This window comes from Sturnira hondurensis, unplaced genomic scaffold (genome assembly GCF_014824575.4).
Source record: "Sturnira hondurensis isolate 20B ecotype Veracruz unplaced genomic scaffold, ASM1482457v3 Scaffold0006413, whole genome shotgun sequence".
Classification (NCBI taxonomy): Eukaryota; Metazoa; Chordata; class Mammalia; order Chiroptera; family Phyllostomidae; genus Sturnira; species Sturnira hondurensis.
In genome coordinates, this window is record NW_028079044.1 from 55,048,392 (window position 1) to 55,066,720 (window position 18,329).

The window sequence follows — 18,329 nt, forward strand, 5'->3', positions numbered from 1 at the left end:
CACAGTGCTTTTCACACTATATATATAGCACTCAAAGTAAGTGTGGATTCTTTTGCTAAAGAAGAAACACCTCAAAATCACGGGCCATGTCCTACACATTACATATCAACAGTGTCTAGCTTAATGTCTCATACACAGTAGATACTTCATATGCTAAATTAATATCTGAACAAGTGGATCAAAGTGTACGATTTGGAAATAAGTTCTTAACATTTTCATAATATATATTGAAATAAAATTTTAATCTTTTAAACCTCACACTATGAGATTACTTTTTCTTTTTTTTTTTTAAGATTTTATTTATTTATCTTTAGAAGCGAAGGAGAGAGGGAGAGAAACATTAATGTATGGTTGCCTCTCGTGCGTTCCCTGCCGGGAACAGGCCTGCAGGGAACTGGCCTGCAACCCAGGCATGTGCCCTGACTGGGAATCGAACCGTGATCCTCTGGTTCACAGGCCTATGCTCAAACCACTGAGCTATAACAGCCAGGGCCTGAGATTACTTTTTCTTAAAGTCAAACTCATGGAAGTTGTATATGGAATGTCAGGCCATCCTCACACTGCTATGTTTAAAGTCACAGAGGACATACAGACACGTGACAAGACATTCAAGTGGAAGAGCATTTTGAAAGCATTATAATTCTTAATGTACAGTCTTAAAATGTACATATCTTTGACTTGGGTACTGTACTGTATGTTGTGGAAATAATTAACAGTGTAAAAAGTTTTACATAAAATATTGATCATTAAAACCTTTTTTATAAAGCAAAATTTAAAAAATTCAACTGAGAAAAATTACAATAGAGAATTTTTAGATATATTTTTACATAGCTATAAAGTGGAATACTGTCTACCAAAAAAATGTTACAGAAATGCACCTATTGATATAGAAAAATATGAATGATGCATAAAAAAGGAATAAAGAACAAATGTATAGTCCATCTTAATTTAAAATTATATGTGCAAAGAAAAACACTGTGAAGAATCTCAAACCAAAACATTAATGCCAGTGTTTTAATTTTTTATTATTCGTGTATACATATGCATCATAGTATTCTCATTTTTCTACAACGGACATATGCTAATTATGTAAATAAAACTAAAGTTAAAAAAATCTATCTCTCTGGCAGTTCAATATTAGTGGGAATGACAACGTTCAGGAGATAAGCTTCTGATGATGTTACCACTGGAAAGTGAAGGAGACAAAGGAGATAATGCCTAAGAAATGTGTAATTTTTCAACAATTAAAAATTGTGTAGCAAATAGAGAACATTAGGTCCAATGATTGGTTCATGTCTCACAGTCCTGATGGGGATTAAATTTGTCTTATATATACGAGTAGCACTTCCCAGTCCCACTCACTCATTAGAAGAGAAAGCAGAGGTCCAAAAAAGTCACGTGTGTACCTCAAGGTCATGGAACAGGGACAGAGGTGTCTCCAATACACTGGTCAAGGTAATGCTACTTTTTAATGGAGTTGGAAAATAATGAGATTACATCTCCAGGTAGATTTTAAAAGGGATACATATGACTGCCTACGATGAGCCACCAGGGAAAAAGAAAACTCTGATGTCAGAAAGGACTGCAGTTCTCAGTGAATTCTTTGAAATCAGTGTGACCTGAGCCTCTCCTTCAGCCTTGGTCCTCACGTCTATAGGGAAGTAGTGGTACTTCCTTTTTAAGGCTACAGTGAGATAAGATAACAAAGAGATAGTAGCAGAAAGTTATACAAAGTGGCCCTGACAGAAAGCAAACATGGAACACATGCTAAACATTATCATCAATCTGCCTCTCCATGAATAATAGATCACTAGTGAAGAGGAATTTTACAAAAGAACGACAGATTTCAAAAACTGTCACTTTTGACCCTCTACACTCTGAGTCCGACACAGGCTCGAGCTGACGGACTAAGGGAAAGGCAGAATGCATGGCTTACACACAAGGCTCATTAGGTACTACGCACCAATTAGTTTTTAGAGTTTTTATGAGGCCACAATTAAAGAATCTGAGTGGAAGAGCCTGAAACGTGTAAGGAACCATGTGAATCTCAGGAGTGAAAAAAGAAGCTAAAACACTGTGTAGAAATATAAATGTGATTTAGGCTTAAAGCCCTCAGCTTGATTTGGTTTGTTTCTGAAGTATTGAGTTTATATATATTGTTCTCATTAGTGTAAAGATGTAAGAAAAAGTCATAATCGATGTATCAGCTTAATGTGCATATTTAATCAATTACACAATGAAGTAAAACTGAAGCACCTAAATATCAAAAACAAGAAAAGCTGGTAGAAAAGAACATCAGACGTCCCAGCATCCCGAGTCCCACCTGTTTTCAGGTAACCTTTACAGTCCTAAGGTAAGCACAAGACTCCCTGTCTATATTAACATACCGCACTCTGGGACTCCTTGAATGTCAACGTGGGTCAGACAAATGTCCAGACGGCTTCTGCATGCACGTTGGCCTGAGTCTCCACAGCAGCTTCCCTGCACAAGAAAGAGGACAGAAGGTGTGGTTAGTGGACCTGAGAGCATGCCCTTGACCTAATGGGAACAACGGGTTTCCCGACAGGAGCTGTACTCCTTCAGCCAGCGGAGGCTGTGCACACAGGCACTGCCCACGCTGCAATTCAGCTGAGGAACAGTCCTGGAGCTACACACCTATTGTGTCTACTCAAAGCTGTAGTGCTTTTGAAATAAAAGTCTATACTTTGATAAAAATTACAGAACAAGGTTAAGTGTGTGAAAGTTGAGTCAGCCCCTAGGTCTCTGGCCTACAAAGACCACCCACAAAAGGAGATGAGTCGGAGGGCGCACGAACACCCAGGGACACTGCCTGCCTATCAGGCAGTGATCACCGCTGTCAACAGAAGGTGCGGACTGCAGGCAAGCACTCCAGAATCAATCGAGGCTCTGCCTGCTGAGCCAAACGAGGACCTCAAAGTCAGACGGCTTCCCTAGGGCCAGATCAGGGCTAAGACAGAAAGGTGGGAAGAGGAAGGGGAGATGTTTCTGATAGTTCCTGTTTTCCAGGTTTGCAGGAGAAACTGGAGAAACTGAAGAAAAGGGAAAGAATTCCTCTGAAACACAAGTTCAACTCTGTCTAACCACCAACCATATTCATTCCAATTTTAGCAATTCTGTGGGAGGAAAAATGAAACATGAAATTCTATGCTTTCCACTGTGCATATATTCCTTCCCTCTACCTGGAATGCCCTCTCTCCCTGGGTCCTTACAGCCTCCCAGAGTCACACTTTTTATTTTGGGTGAGGATAGTGACAAGAGTAAGCATTTTCAGACCGAGAACAGCACAAATAATAACTACCATTACTGAATATCTGAGAAGCCAGAGTCTATTAGATACTGTGGGCCCATTTTCTCATTTACTCCTCAAAGACAGGAAATATAATTCTCATGTTAGATCGGCTTGAGATGTTAGGAAGCTCACTGGAACACACAGCTAGACCGTGGTTAACGGGAGTGTGATAAGCTCTCTCTGACCCCAGAGTTCTCCCTCTGTCAGCAGACTGCCCTCCAAGTTCTCAGACCCTCAACCCAACATTGAAAGCCTGGGTCTGGCACTGTTTTCAAAGAAAACATCTAACATTTGTGAAGCTGCTCTGGTTCACATGCAGAAATACGCCCTTTTGCAGAGAGTCAATGACTATTCCAGGACAATAAAACCATTATTAAAATGTGGAGACCATTTTAGATCTTTCAAAATCAAATCAAATATATGCACACTTTGAAAAACATAATGTTGATATCAAGTTTCTGATGATTTCTAATAAGTGGGGAAAATAAAAGAACCCATTAGAAGATACTTCTGAGAATTTCAGGCCTTGGAATCTTACTTTATAAACTGAAAATGACAGTAAATCTAGTTTCTTCTTGGGTTAGAGTGTGCTTGCCTACTACAAGTCAAAAATTAAAGTCTTAATGGTTTTAAGTGGCCCAAATGGTTCCCTACACATGGGCAGAGCAGGCAAAGCCATTGGCAGTGATGCTGACACAGCAAACACAGTGCCTCCATGCTGGCTTCGGGAGCTGTGGCAAGACCCATATAGCCTGGCCTTTTCTCCCTTACCAGGGTGGTTATCTGCAGAATGGGGGGGGGGGGACATGAGATATTGAAGGCAGAGGGGGAAGGGGTTAATCAGAAGAACAGACTTGGTATCAAAAGCAACTTTGCTGAGATCTATTGTCCACTGCACTTAGAAAAAGAGAAGTTTATGGAACACAGACAGGACTGATGCTCATGGGATCATATAGGAAAGATAGTTACAGATGTCCACCTATGTGTACACATACATGATTTCATCTGAAACTGCCATTGCTTTCATTTTCATCCTGGCTCTAAGGTGAAATACTGGGCTGACGACCTGTACAGATGCTCAAAAGCAAGTGATTTAAAGAAATATTAACTAGCAGGGGCCAGTCCCAATCTTTTTATCTTATTTTAAAATGTAAATAATCTAATCACTGCATATGAAAAAAATGGTAGGATTTTAAAACTACAGGGTAACTTTCTCATTTGTAAAATGAGGGTTATGGAGAGTTAGATAATCTTTAGGGTTCGTTCTGCCCTTGAAATTAAGGTTTAGTTTTCAGTAAGTTCAGGAAGTTGGTCTTTGAACTTACATAAATATTCTAGTTACCTGATAGTTATTTCATATTGTCTTTTAAACCAATAAAACCCTAGTTATTTATACATCAATATCACCACTTTTCAACAGAGGAAAAGTGATGAAGTTTCCATGGAAATAATAACAGCAATGCAGCCATAACCTCTAAGCCAGGCTAAGCCTACAATTCAGGATAACTTTGGACCGTAACATATTCAAGAGTCAAGGAAAGTGACATCAGAACTGAGGACCTGACTCCAAGAACTCTCTGGTAGATATACAGGTCATGTTGAAATATTTACTTGACCTCTTCTATAGCCTTCCAAAACAGAAACCAGATTTCTCATTAAATGTATGAATTGACCTCATCTTAAAACTGAAAGCTCCTTAAATCAAAATTAGTTAATAACAAAAGTTGTTTTCACTTAGATAACTAAAAAGCTTTCTGCCCGTTCATACAAACTCCAGGCCTAGTCGTTTGTTTCCACGCGGGTTTCTGTGGTTCTTGATGCAGAGGTGGGTTGAGGCCTCCTGCTCCCAGAGGGAGCCCACAGGGGTACTTGTCTGCCCAACAGAACCCTCCACCCACAGCAGAGCGACACTGAGCCTCAGAAGGGTGACTACTTGGGTCCTTAACTCTAAGAAAACCCTCGAGGTGCCACTGCCTGGTTAGTGAGGGCATATTCTGTCTCCTGCTGGCAGACTGATTGGACCTTTTAGGCATATTAACCTCAAAGTACTCTTCTTTTATACTTCTGTTTATTCATACACATATTCTTCAGGCTTATACTATTTCCCACTCACACTTCAAGAATGATAGTACTATAGTTAGTTGCTCATATTCTTAATTTTAAAAAATGGCCTATTTGCTTATTACCATATTTTGCTATGTATAGTGTGCTCTTATGTATATTGCACACCCACATTTTTGGCCCAAACTCTCAGGGAAAAAAAACTATTGTTTTAATTTTTTAATTCAATTTTTTACTTATTTATATTTAGAAACAAAACCTATTATCATATTCCAGGGTATTATTTTGCATATAAATATCATGATTGCTTTCTAGAGTTATACTTTGAACATGTGAGCATATATTAAAAGATTAAAACATTTATATAGATACGAAATTAATACTACCTATGTATAATGTGCATCTTTACTTTTCCCTCAAAAATTTAGGCAAAAAGTACGCATTATACAAGGCAAAAGGCGGTATTTTTTCCAGGCCAGACTAATTTCATTTTGTGAGCTACACATCATGAGAAAGTTGGACTATGAGAGGTAAACACAAAATGACTTCCCATATCTGAGCACACAGCAACAGCCTATGGCGACGGTCCCCAACAATCCTCACCACCAGCAGACCACGGCCTTAACCTGGGCACGTGCCTCTTCGCCGAGACTGCACTCAGACCCTCTGTGCCACTGCCTGGTGCTCTGCAGTGGACGTCGGAGTCCCACTCGTGCTGCCAGAGGCTCACCAGCAGGCTGGGTGAACCGGACTGAAAATCCTCTCCAAATGGAGGGAGCACATTTTAAAGCACTTGACGTGAGAGAAATTACGTGACTTTCTTAGTATCGTGTGACATGAAAAGTGAGATTTATATGTAGATCCAATTAATTGCCCACAGAGTCAGCAATCCCCAAGCCCCAAGCTCACCTGCGTCACGGCATAAACACAGCCTCACTCTAACCCCAGAGCCCACAGGGTCCCAGGAGGCAGAGCGAAGGAGAGGGGAAAGTGTGCACGGAAGAAAATTTGCTCCCTGGGGAAGACCTCCCCGAGTCAGCTTGGGGATCCCCAGTGGGAGGCAGGATATTTCTGTTCTGACAAGGGCTTGGCAACCCACCATCACAACATCACACGTGAGTATCACACATGACAGTGGCTGACACCGGAGAGATGTCAGCCACCCAACTACGAATTACAGCGCGCAGTCAAAAAGGCCCTCTGCTCACTCTGGAATCCCCTTCTCGGAGCCATTTCCTCAGTAGGAAAACAAGGGCCTCTGAAAACTTGTCTCCAAATCACATTCTCCACCCCCGAGTGTCCCCAGCACACATCCAACCCGACTGAACACACGTCCGCACGTGCCCCGGAGGCACGCAAGGGCAGAACGCAGCCGGGCAGCGCTGAGCCCCGGCCCTACCTCCCCCGCCCTGGTTGTTCGAAAAGGGCAGCAACGCTCCTCCTCCGACAGAGCAGCACGGGCAGGCCCCGGCCCTGGTGCGTGTCCGGACGCCCTGGAGAGCTCTGAGACCACAGTGACGCCCACCTGCAGACACTGGGATTTAACGGGTCTGAAGTGAAGCCCAGAGGTCGGCATTTCTTCCTCTTCAGTTAAACGTGCTGGGACCACACTGGTTAATAACATTAAGTAACGTTCGGATGCACGGCTTCGTGTCAGAAAACATCCGCACCGCGTGCTGACCACCCGCGTCTGGTCTCCCGTCACCATCTAGTCCACCCCTTTCTGCCGCCTCCTTAAAAAGCTCCCCGGGCCACCCCAACGCGCAGCAGGGGCTGAGACTCGCTGGCCCAGAGGCTGGCTGCAGAGCCGCGGGTTCGAGTCGGTGTTCTGCCAGCTCCCAGGCAGCGCGAAGTTCACAATCCGCCCAGCGCCTCCATCCATCGAGGGACAGAAAAAAGGTCAAATAATAGAACCTGCCACGCCTTATAGGGTCAAGACGAAAGTCAACTTGGAAATACAGAGAAAAGCCTGATTGCGAGAGCACAGCTCTGCGTGAACTCTGCTTTCCCTTGAGGAAAACTCCGGGAAGTTAAACTCAAAGCCGTGGACGCAGCACCGGCGCGACCCAGGAAGGGGACTGGCGGCGCGGCAGAAAAAAGGGCGCCGTCCTCGGGCCTGCACACAGGGCTGCGGCGGCTGTTCCGCTTCCTCCCTACGGGCCGGGGGCGCAGGCGGGAGCCTAAACCCCGCCCGAGAACCAGCGTCCCGCACTCGGGCCGCCGGGCGCAGCCGCACGACTGCACGTCGGGCGGAACCAGGAGCCCCCTGAGCCCGCCGCGTCGCCCGGCCGAAGGGGCGGCCGAAGGGGCGGCCCAGGCGGCGGCCCTGGGGCGGGAGGCAGGGCCCTGGCGGAGCGGGCGGGGGTCCGCGGGCCGCAGCCCGCCCTCCCCGTGGGACCAGACGCTCCGAAGGGCGAGCGGAGGGTCGGCCCCCGCCCCCCAGGCCTCGGCGAGAGGCTCTTCTCCGGCGGGGCGCAGCCTCCCGGAAGTGAGAGAAAAACGCGGGACTTCCGCTCCCAGCGCCATGCCCAGTGTCCCGGCCGTGCGAGGCCGCACCGCCCGCGGCCTCGGCGCCGACACCGGCGAAGGCCCGGGGCGCCCGGACCAGACGCGCTCCTACAGCGCTCGGCCTCCCACCCGGGACCACGAAGCCGCGCGCCGGGCCCAGGGTAAGTACCTGGGCTGTCCCCGCCCAGGTGGCCGCCGCGACCCCAGTCCGCGAACCGCGCGCTGGGCAGGTGGGCCGGGAGGCAGGGGCGCGAGGTGGAGCCTCGGTGGGAAGTCGGAGAGGCACCGAGGCCCCCGGGGGCGGCGGCCCTGCAGGCCGGAAGTTGAGCCGGGCCTGGGCCGCCCACGGGGGACGTAGGCCCCGCAGACTCAGGGCGCGCGTGCAGCGCCGACACACGCGGGAGGTCTTCTCCCACCCAGCCCCGTGTCTCCCGGGCTTCCCTCAGCGTCTCTCTCGTCGAAGCTGAGGCACTTCGGGCGCTTCCGGTGGGCAGCGGGCGGGAATCTGCCGGCTCGACGTCACTTCCTGTGGGCGGTGGGTTCTGGCGGAAGTGGTGGTGCGAGAGTGACGAGGCGGCCGAGCGGCCTGCTACTCGCTTTCTGCGTGTACGTCAGGGTGAGGCCTCTGCCAGGACAAGAAGGCGACCTCGACGCCCGCGAGCTTGGTGGTCGCCCGTGATATGACAGCTGGCGGGAGGTTTCTGCGTGGTCTGGTCCCAGGGAGGCAGTTTGTTGTCAGAGGGAGTCTTGTGGTCGTGGGTGTCCTCGTGGCACGGTGACAGCGGCCTGGGGCGGCAGACAACCACCCCAGGTCGAGCGTGTCACCGCCAAGGCCGCTGCAGGGGCGGCGCAACACCTGCGGCACTGCCGTGACCAGGGAGAGGAGGGGAAGGGCCGCAGCCGGTAGAAGGCAGTGGCCGACGAACGCGACCGAAGGGCCTTCAGGTGGCGCCCGTTCTGTCCGTACTGGGCGGGGGCGGGGGGCATCCGAGCACTGGCACCACGCGTAGGGGTGCTCCCGCCGCCGCCGTCTCGCCGTGTCTGCGTGCGCGCCGGCCCGTCCTCCAGCGCCCGTGTTCCGGGGCAGCCGCGACCCCCCGATCGGTCCGCGGAGTGCGCTCGGCCGGGATGCGATCTCCCCTCCATGGCGGCGTGCGGGCCGAGGCCGGAGCAGGGATGAGCGCCCGCCAGGCGTATTTTAGGGAGCCTTCCCGATTAGGAGACACGTTGAACCATTCGAAATCTTCGCCACGCCTCTCTCTGTCAGAAGACACAGACGTGAGTGCTGAGGTCTTTGGAGCCCATAAATTCGGAATCAGAGAAGAGGAACGGTGGACAGGGCAGGCATAAGCCTGAATGTGAGTCAGACGAAGAGGAGCCGAGGACGGGCGTTCCAGGCAGGAGGAATCGGAGTCGTGCTGCGTGGGGGACGGGATGGCCATCTACGCCGAACTCGAAGTCTCGGAAAACTGCTCTGTCTGCTGTGCATCGTCCGTTCGGTCAATTACGTGCAGCAGCACCACAAGCATCAGAGAGTTTCTTCTGTCTAGCCACTGCAAGATGCTTGCCCAAGACGGGTGCCTTGCACTATGGGGAGAGGACAGTCAGCCACACGTGGATGGGGCCAGAAAGTAAGAGGGACAGATGACAGAAACGAACTTTCTGTCTTCAACGTCAGTTTATTTCAAAGGGGTGGCAACCCAAATATATAGAGTCAAGAAATTCAAGACCAGAGTTACATTAAAAAATCCCAGTAGGATAAATATAGAAAACATAGAAGATTTAATTTTGTTTTTCCAGGAGGTACCTATAACTGAGCCAGAATCAGTAAAAGTCACCTGAAATACAAGTAAATGACCTGTCATTGCTCCTGAAAAAAAAAAAAAGAAAGAAAGAAAAGAAAAAACCTATTTGAGAGACAGAAGGAAACAGTACCTCTTAAAAGCAAATGGAAGAAAAAGTTAGTCAGGGGAACAGACCAATTCTCCAGTAAAGAATGCTTGCCCTGTTTAGTAAACTGTTAATTATTCCCATTTAGATGATTTTTTTAAAGAGAAAGGGCATGATTCATAACAAATACTTCCATTTGGATGGCTTTTCCACTTTGGTTAAGAAATTAAAAATAAGCTTTTCGGTTAATATTGTGATGTGTTTTCTGAGTATATATGGTACATGATTTTTTAATGTCACTATTTCAGCAGTGAAACAGTCACTTTCCTTTTTGTAGAAATGCTGTCTCACTAATATCATTAACTCCAGGAGAAAAGGAAGGAGGAAATGATGCTTGTAGGGCCCATCAGTGTCAAGGTAAGGAGATCAGGGGGACAAAAGTACAGACAGGTGCTGCTGTGGGACACAGGTGCTGTCCCTGCAGTGTCCAAAGGCGCAGCTCAGTGTTCCGCGCTACAGAAGGAAGCACGTGGCTGGCCTCAGTCTGAAGGAGCCCGCAATCAGTGGCATCGGGAGCAAGCTTCACCTCTTCGTGGGCAGGTCGTTGAGAGGCTTGAGCATCACTCTGCCTAACCCAGTGTCTGCAGGGCTTCGGGCCCCACCAGAGGCTCCTCAGACCACAGCCTTCAGCCTGCTGCCAAGGAGGACAACTGCCCATGCTTTAGTGGGCGGCCAGAATCAGGGAAGCCAGGGGCCCCTGCTCAGGCTTTCTGCCACCAATCTAGGCAATCATTTAGGGCCCAGTGTGGACACTTCTAGGACAGGCCAGTAAGAATGCAAATAACTTTCTCTTAAAAGTTCAGCTAGGCACAATGTGCACAACCCATATCCAAGGCACATTAGTTCTGCGGGTTTTTCTCTGCTTTTCTGCTTCCCATAGGCACTTCAGTGGAGTAACAAAAGCCCCAGTGTCCTAGAAATGCCTTTTGAGTCATTTTTGCTGCTAGGCTCAAGGTAGAAGCATCTCAAAATTTGTATTCAAATACCCTGACTATAGGGTGACATGACTGGGGCACCTTGTTTGGGACAAACATTAAATTGGATGGGATACCTGGACATCAGCTATAAACCTGACTGCCTCAGGTACACCATGGTGTAGGGCCACCTGGCACGGTGCTTTGGACAGGGCAGAATCCACTGGTCCATCACCAATGAAAAAGGCTCCCACCAAGCACACGTTGTTCCACAGATGGGACATGGAATTCCTGTTAATTTTCCCCCAGAGACAGGTTTTAAAATTCGTAACATTTGGTCCCTTTCATATGTCTGCATTCTCCCCTCCCACCACACCAGCAGCCACATGCACTCCTCAGTCTGCATAAAGGCATTAGCTCCAGGGAGGGTTTCGGGAATTTCTCAAGAAGAACAAATGCATCCTTTTATGCAGAATGAAATATTGTCTTCCTCCTCCTCCTCCCTATTACCATATGAGCACTTTCCCAGCAAGGAAGGACAGCCAGAAAATAAAACTAATGCTTTCAAGAGCCACCTAAGGTAAGAAAAATGGCCCCAACTTTTAGTAAAGCAGAGCTATTCTGAGAAATCATGACCGACACCAATGTCATGAAGATTTTCACCTATTTTTCCTTAAAAAGTTCTTCAGTTTCACCTTTTAAGTTTAAGGCTTTAATTCATTTTGAGTTAATTTTGTGTATGGTATAAGGGTCCAATTTCATTCTTTGCATGCAGATATCCAGGTTTTCCAACACTTTATTTAAGAAACTACCTTTTCCCCATTGAGTATTCTTGCCACCCTTGTGAAAAATCTGGTGTAGGCAAGCATTTTTCCTGTTCTGTTCTCACTGCTCTCTTCTGTTTCCACTGCTCCAGATGTCTGTCTAGGCCAGTGCTCTACTGTTTTAATTCCTATAGTTTGAAATGTGTGTGTCTGTGTGTATTTACTTATTTGTTTGTTTGTTTGTTTAGGTTCCCTTTACATTTTACTATCTCCCAACCCCTTCCCTCTAGTAACCATATTGTTGTCTGTGTCTATGAATTAGTTTTATATCCCACGTATGAGTGAAGCCATATGGCTCTTAGCTTTTTCTGACTGACCGATTTTACTTAAAATAATAATCTCAAGATCCATACATGTTGCAAATGGCAGCATTCCATCCTTTTTATGGCTAAGTATGCCACTGTATGGCAGGGACCCCAAAAAGCCCAAGTTTATTTATGAAAAAAATTGTGTATTCTTACATGTTTAAACTTAAGTCACTTTTTAAATATATTTCATTGATTATACCATTATAGTTGTTCTATTCCCCCTTTCATTCCCCTCCACCCTGCACACCTCCTCCCCCACCATTCCCCCCTTTAGTTTATGACCACGTGTCTCAAGTTCTTTAGATTCTATATTTCCCCTACTATTCTTGCCCTCCCCCCATCTATTTCCTACCTACTGTCTATGCTATTTTCTGTCACTTTTAAAGTACTCTCATTTGATGCAATATACCTATCAAGACTTTTTCCCCACTGCTCAAACCAGTTTTTGAACTTGTCCATTTTGATACCTTTTAGTGCTTCTGTTTTTGTTTCACCTCTTCCACATTAGCAAAATGTTTCCCTTTGAGGACTTTTTTCATCCAGGGAAACAAAAAAAAAAGTCACTTGGGGTGAGATCAGGGGGATTGGGAGGGTGCAGCATGGGGGTCATGCCATTTTTTGTAAAAACTGCTGAATACTCAGAATTGGGTGGGCAGGTGCACCTGTAAATCACCCAGCATGAAATGGGCAAACACGTTGAAAGAGTCTCCAAAAAAATAATTCACTGAAGCCAAATGCAGCCTTTCACAACAATACCAGTTAGTGCACTGATACAGATGGGTTTCTAGAACACTCACCTAGTAGGGGAATCCTGTACTACAAGGGGCCCACCCCCCAGAAGATAATTCCAGTTTGGGGGGCATCCCTCATGTATATGTACCATATTTTCTTTATCCAATCCTGCACTGAAGGACACTTGGTGGTTTCCATGTCTTGGCCAACATGAATAATGCTGCAATGATCACATAGGTGCATATATCTTTGCAAATGTTTTTGAGTTTTTCAGGTGGACACACAGAAAACAGGTGGCTGTATCATATGAAAGCTCTATTCTCAATTTTTTGAGAGGCCTCCATACTATTTTCCATGGTGGCTGTGCCAGTTCGCATTCCCACCAGCAATGAATGAGGGTTCCTTTTTCTCCACAACCTGTCCAACACTTGTGATTACTTGCTTTGTCGATAATCGCTGTTCTAACAGGTATGAGGTGGCATCTAATTGTAGTTTTTATTTACATTTCCCTAATAGCCAGTTAACTTGAGTATCTTTTCATATATCTGTTGGCCATTTGTATGTCTTCCTGGGAAAGGTATCTGTTCAGGTCCTCTGGTCATTTTTTAATTGGATTGTTTGTTTGGTGTTGAGTTTTATAAATTTTTAAATATATTTTGGATATTAACTTCTCATCAGAGCTGTTGTTGTAAATACCTTCTCCCATTTGGTTGGTTGCCTTTTTGTTGTCGATTTTTTTGCTGTGCAGAAGCTTTTTAGTTTGATGTGGTCCCTTTCATTTATATTTTTGCCTTTACTTCCCTTGCTTTTGGGGTCAAATTCATAAAATCTTCTCTAAAACCAAGGTCCATGAGTTTAGTGCCTATGTTTTCTTCTATATAATTTATTGTTTCACATTGTATATTTAGGTCTTTGATCCATTTTGAATTAATTTTTTGTACAAACTGTAGAAAATTAGGGACACACTGCAGTCTAGTTTCATCCTTTTGCATGTGGCTCTCCAATGTTCCCAGCACCATTTATGGAAGAGGATTTCTTTTCAACATTGTGTGTTTTGGCTCCTTTGCCAAAAATTATTTGCCCATATGCCTATGGTTTTATTTCTGAGCTCTCGATTTTGTTCCATTGGTCTGTGTGTCTGCTAATCTGTAGTACAATTTGAAATCAGGTGATGTGATACTTCCAGCTTTGTTTTTTTCTCAGGGTTGCTTTGGCTATGCAGGGTGTTGTGTGGCTCCATAGAAATCTGATGAATTTTTGTTCTATTTCTTAAAAAAATGACACTTGGATTTTGATGGGGATTGCATTAAATCTGTATATTGCTTTTGGTAATATGGACACTTTGACTATGTTGATTATATTATCTATATTTTTAAAATCAGGAAGTGTGGTGTTCTTTATCAATTGCTTTGGCTCTCTAGGGTATTTTGTGTTTCCTCATGAATTTTAGGATGGTTTTGTTCTATTGTAAAAAAACGCCGTTGGGGTTTTGATAAAGATTTCATTGACTCTTTAGATGGCTTTGTGTAGTATGAACGGTTTAACAATATTAAGCAACAAAAGCAAAAGTGGACAAGTGGGGCCACATCAAACTGAAAACTGATGCACATCAAAGGAAACAGAGTGGAAGGCAACCTATAGAATGGGAGCAAGTATCTGCACTCCTATCTTATCAGGGGTTTCTACTTATGATATATGAAGAACTCCTACAACAGCAAAAACACCCAAGTAACTAAGGTAAAAACCAGGCAAAGGACTTGAGAAGGCTTTTCTCTAAGGAAGACATAAATGTCTGGCAAGTATGTGAAAAGATGTCCAACATCAGTAGTCATCAGAGAAATGCAAATTAAAACCTCAGTGAGATATCACCTCACACCTATCATCAATAAATCAACAAACAGCAAGTGCCGGCAAGGATGTGGAGAAGGGGGACCTCAAGCACACTGTTGATGAGATTATAAAGTTCTGTAGCCACTACAGAAAACAGTATGGAAAGCCCCCACAAAATGTTCTAAAAATTACCATGTGATCCCACAATCCTACTTCTGGGTATTTATACAAAAGAATTAAAATCATGACCTCAAAAAGACACCTGCACACCTGTGTTCTTTACAGCATTATTCACAACAGCCAAGAATGGGAACCAAGTTAAGTGTCCACGGATGGAAGGATGGGTGAGGGAGATATGGTTACACACATTGGAATACCACTCGGACTGCAGGAGAAGGATCCTGCCACGAGTGACACCCAGATGAACCTGTAGATGAACCTGTTACACTGAGTGAAATAAGCCAGAAAAAGAAAGACAGACACTGCGTGATTGCACATGCTTGAGGTATCCGCAATAGTCAAAGTCCTAGAGACGGTAGAATGGCGGTACCAGGGGCTGGGGGAGGGGCGCTGCCCATAGTTCAGTTGGGCAAGATTAATAAGTTCTGGAGATCTACTGGGTAACATTAATTTTTCCGTGAACAATACTCTGTCGTGCAGTTGAAAATTAAAGAGGTTAATCTCACATTAAGTGTTCTTATCACGATGATAATTTTTAAAAACCTACCACTCCTGCAAAAGGCATTAAGCGTTTCAGTATGCCTCATTCTTCCCCACTTCCCTTCACTTCCATGTTCACATGTTCACATGTCCTGAAAGTTCTGAGAAAGGCCTGAGAAGAAGCATGGGTAGGCTGGGTAGCTCTGGGTAGAAACTAAAGGAAGCAAACACTCATAAAATATTCTTAGCTTATTTGGCCGCCCAAGTATCCTAGTAATTAGTCGTTATGAGCTATGAGGACCAGATTTATCTGTGACTAGGCCCAGCTTTTAATCCCAGCTGGAAATATGAGCAGACACACCCGACTTCCACACCAGCTGGCACACACACATTCTGGGGGTAACTATTATGTACCAGCTAATGACCATTGACAATGGGGCACGCTGGGAGAGTTGAGATCTTTTGCTCAAAGGTCTTAGCTCTTTCTGAGGTCACAAACTAGAAGTATAAAAAAAAAAAAACAGTGCAAAGCTATGCAATAAACAATCAAATGTGAGCTAATTCAATGCAGCTTAAATGGGGTGGGATTTACCAGGGAAATCCTCATGAAGTAGATACGATTTAATTTTAAGAACTGCCTTTGCAGTAATAATTTGCTAGCTGCAATTAAGAAACAAACTATAATAGTACAAAGTTTTGTAAACTTTCAAATTGAAGGTTTTCCTTTTAAAAAAAAAAGAGCCAGAAATCATTAATGTGAGTAATACTCCTCTGTGTTTCAAAACCAAACACCTTCAATTAGGTTATCGATTTTGGAAACCTCGGTTCTGGGAGGGGTACAGGAAGGCAGCGAGCTCTCGGGGACATGGGGCGTTTATGAGGAAGCCATCACCTGTCATAGCATTGCTCTGAAATCCAAACGCCGAGCCACAGCACACGCGACACACACTCTGTTCCTGCGGCGGCCCGCCCCGTGCCGTCAGCTAGGTGCATGCTGGCCAGCTAGGCAGCCACGTCTGGCTCCAGCCAGGAACACCCTGTGCTTACGCAAGGGGGCATGGCGAGTTCCAGACACCAGGAACACCGGTCATTCTCCCAGGACCTGACACAACACACCTTGCTGAGGCAGAGCAGCCATGGTGGAAATCATGGCTCCACTGGGCCACAGAGGCACCCAGAATCCTCACAATCCATCTCTGCCCACATGTCACCAGGGGCCCCTGTCGGGCAAGAGGTGACCTCAGGCCATGCTGTGGGCTTACCAGTACGGTCTCTTCCAGTGGTGCTGGTGGGGAAGGGGGCTGCGTCTGGGACCCACCAGTGTGCGTGTCCACCCACCAGCTCCAGGGCCCAGGGCTGGGTGTGGGGCAGGGGCGAGGCGGTGCCTGGTCGGCCCTGGGAGAGGGAGGTCCCCTTTTACCTGTGTGCAGCTGCGGGAAGCTGCCGCCAGCAGCCGCCTCAGTTCTCCGTGCACCCTGGGTGCACTTCTGAACTAAAGCACGAGGATGGTCAGCAACAGTGGTGACTTCACACCTGCGGGCAGTTTATTCTTCAGCTTTGAGGATGCTGACTCATCCCCCCTTTACCGCCAGGCAGTGTCCCCGGCGAGTGTCGCCCAGACAGCCCACTCAAGAAGGTCTGTAAACACCTAGCAGCAGTCCAGGCCTTTCCTGGTCTGGTCCCTAAAGCGTGGTTTGGCGCTACATGACTTTTCACTGGCTTGCTGAGGCAGTGAATCCCTTTAATTAACTTGAAAGCAAAGGGGAGAAATTGATACTGTTTGATATGTCAGTGGCTTGGGAGTGGCGCTGGGCCAGGTCACCTGGCCGAGCTCAGTGTGTCCTTGCGGACGCTGGGCCAGTGCGCCTGCTTCCCATCAGAGGGCACCGGGAAAGGGGGCTGACCCTCCTCAGAAACTCGGCTCTTTCGTGGAAGTGGCCCTTTCTGTGCACACCGACTGTTCATTCGTAACGATGGGGAGCAAGACTGAGTCGGTGTCTCTGCATTCTACTGCACTCATAAAAAGCACACTCGTCCTCCGCTACGTGTCCGGAGGGGATTTCCCTTCCACTCGTCCTCGGGCCCCTGTCATTTGTCACAGCCCGGGGATGCCCCTCGTTCCTTTGTGTCCTAGGGGGTCCCTGAACCACACGGGGTACCACTTCTGGCAATCAGCCCTCAGCCTGGGAGGTCGACTGGAGGTCACAGGAGAGCACCCATCAGCTGCTGGGGTGCATGACCACAGGGCTGCTGGCCACTGGCACCAGCTGGGACAGTGCGCGTGAGTGAGGCACCTCTCTCTGAGTGACAAGCTGTTCCCCTCCCAGTAAGGGGAGGGTCCTGGATGGGGCTGAGCACTCTGGACCACAGGCACTTGTCCTCCTAGGACTGGTGGAGAGTTGACCTGAGTCCGCTTCTCCTCAGGATGCAGCCCGGAGCACTGACCCATCTGCATATCTCGCTGGAACGAGAGTGGGGGCGGTGGCATCCCGGCCAGGCCTTCTGCTCCCAGAGCCCCCGGGGGACGCCCGCTGTTCCCACAGTCCTGGAACAGCGTCCGGTCAGGCAGGGTCACAGCCACAGGGCTGGACCGGGCGCCAGTTTGCCCTTCTAGGCCGTCTGAAGGCCACGTGGAAAGCACGTTTGCATCAGCCTCTGGCCCGTAGCCCCGAGCTCCACTCCTGCCAGCCTCTTGTCACTCGCACTAGCCTGGCTCCGTTTTCGGCTTTCCAGTCTCTGCACACCCGTGTCTCTACCTGTTTGCCTTTCTCTGTGTATCAGCAAACTTAATCTCAGGTGTAAATCTATTCTTCATCACTTTATTAGCAAATATCCAACTCCCATGTTTGAGCCCCACTTTGTGCGAGGCACTGCTCCCCACACTTGGTTGTAGCAGAGAATGGGACCGAAAATGGAAGGGTGGGTGAATATGCCCCTGTGATATTCTCCTTTATGTGAAAATCCAGCTATGGAAATATTATGGACACCCACCACAGCAGCCAAATACTAGTCCATGTGATCACGGCCAAATGAAGATTATAAATATGTATCACGTGCCAATATGAGCTGTGTCCTGTTGATACACAATACATAAAAATAGTGTGACGTGTCAGGTTCACCAGTGGCCTTCTGTCTACCCCAAAAGTCACATTCCTGACAGGTTTTAAATGCATCGACATACGCACATTCCACAACCATTGCGGAGAACGCGCGCCCCCACGTAGGGGAAGCT

General features: G+C 46.9%; 1 long non-coding RNA gene across 1 annotated transcript in view; it reads right to left on the reverse strand.

The window, feature by feature from the left end:
* Positions 1-18,329, reverse strand: part of LOC118988946 (uncharacterized) — a 126,338-nt gene that overhangs the window by 89,790 nt on the left and 18,219 nt on the right. The window contains exon 2 of the long non-coding RNA XR_005066888.1: positions 2,388-2,481. This is a non-coding gene — a long non-coding RNA (uncharacterized LOC118988946). The remainder of the gene's footprint in view (positions 1-2,387; positions 2,482-18,329) is intronic.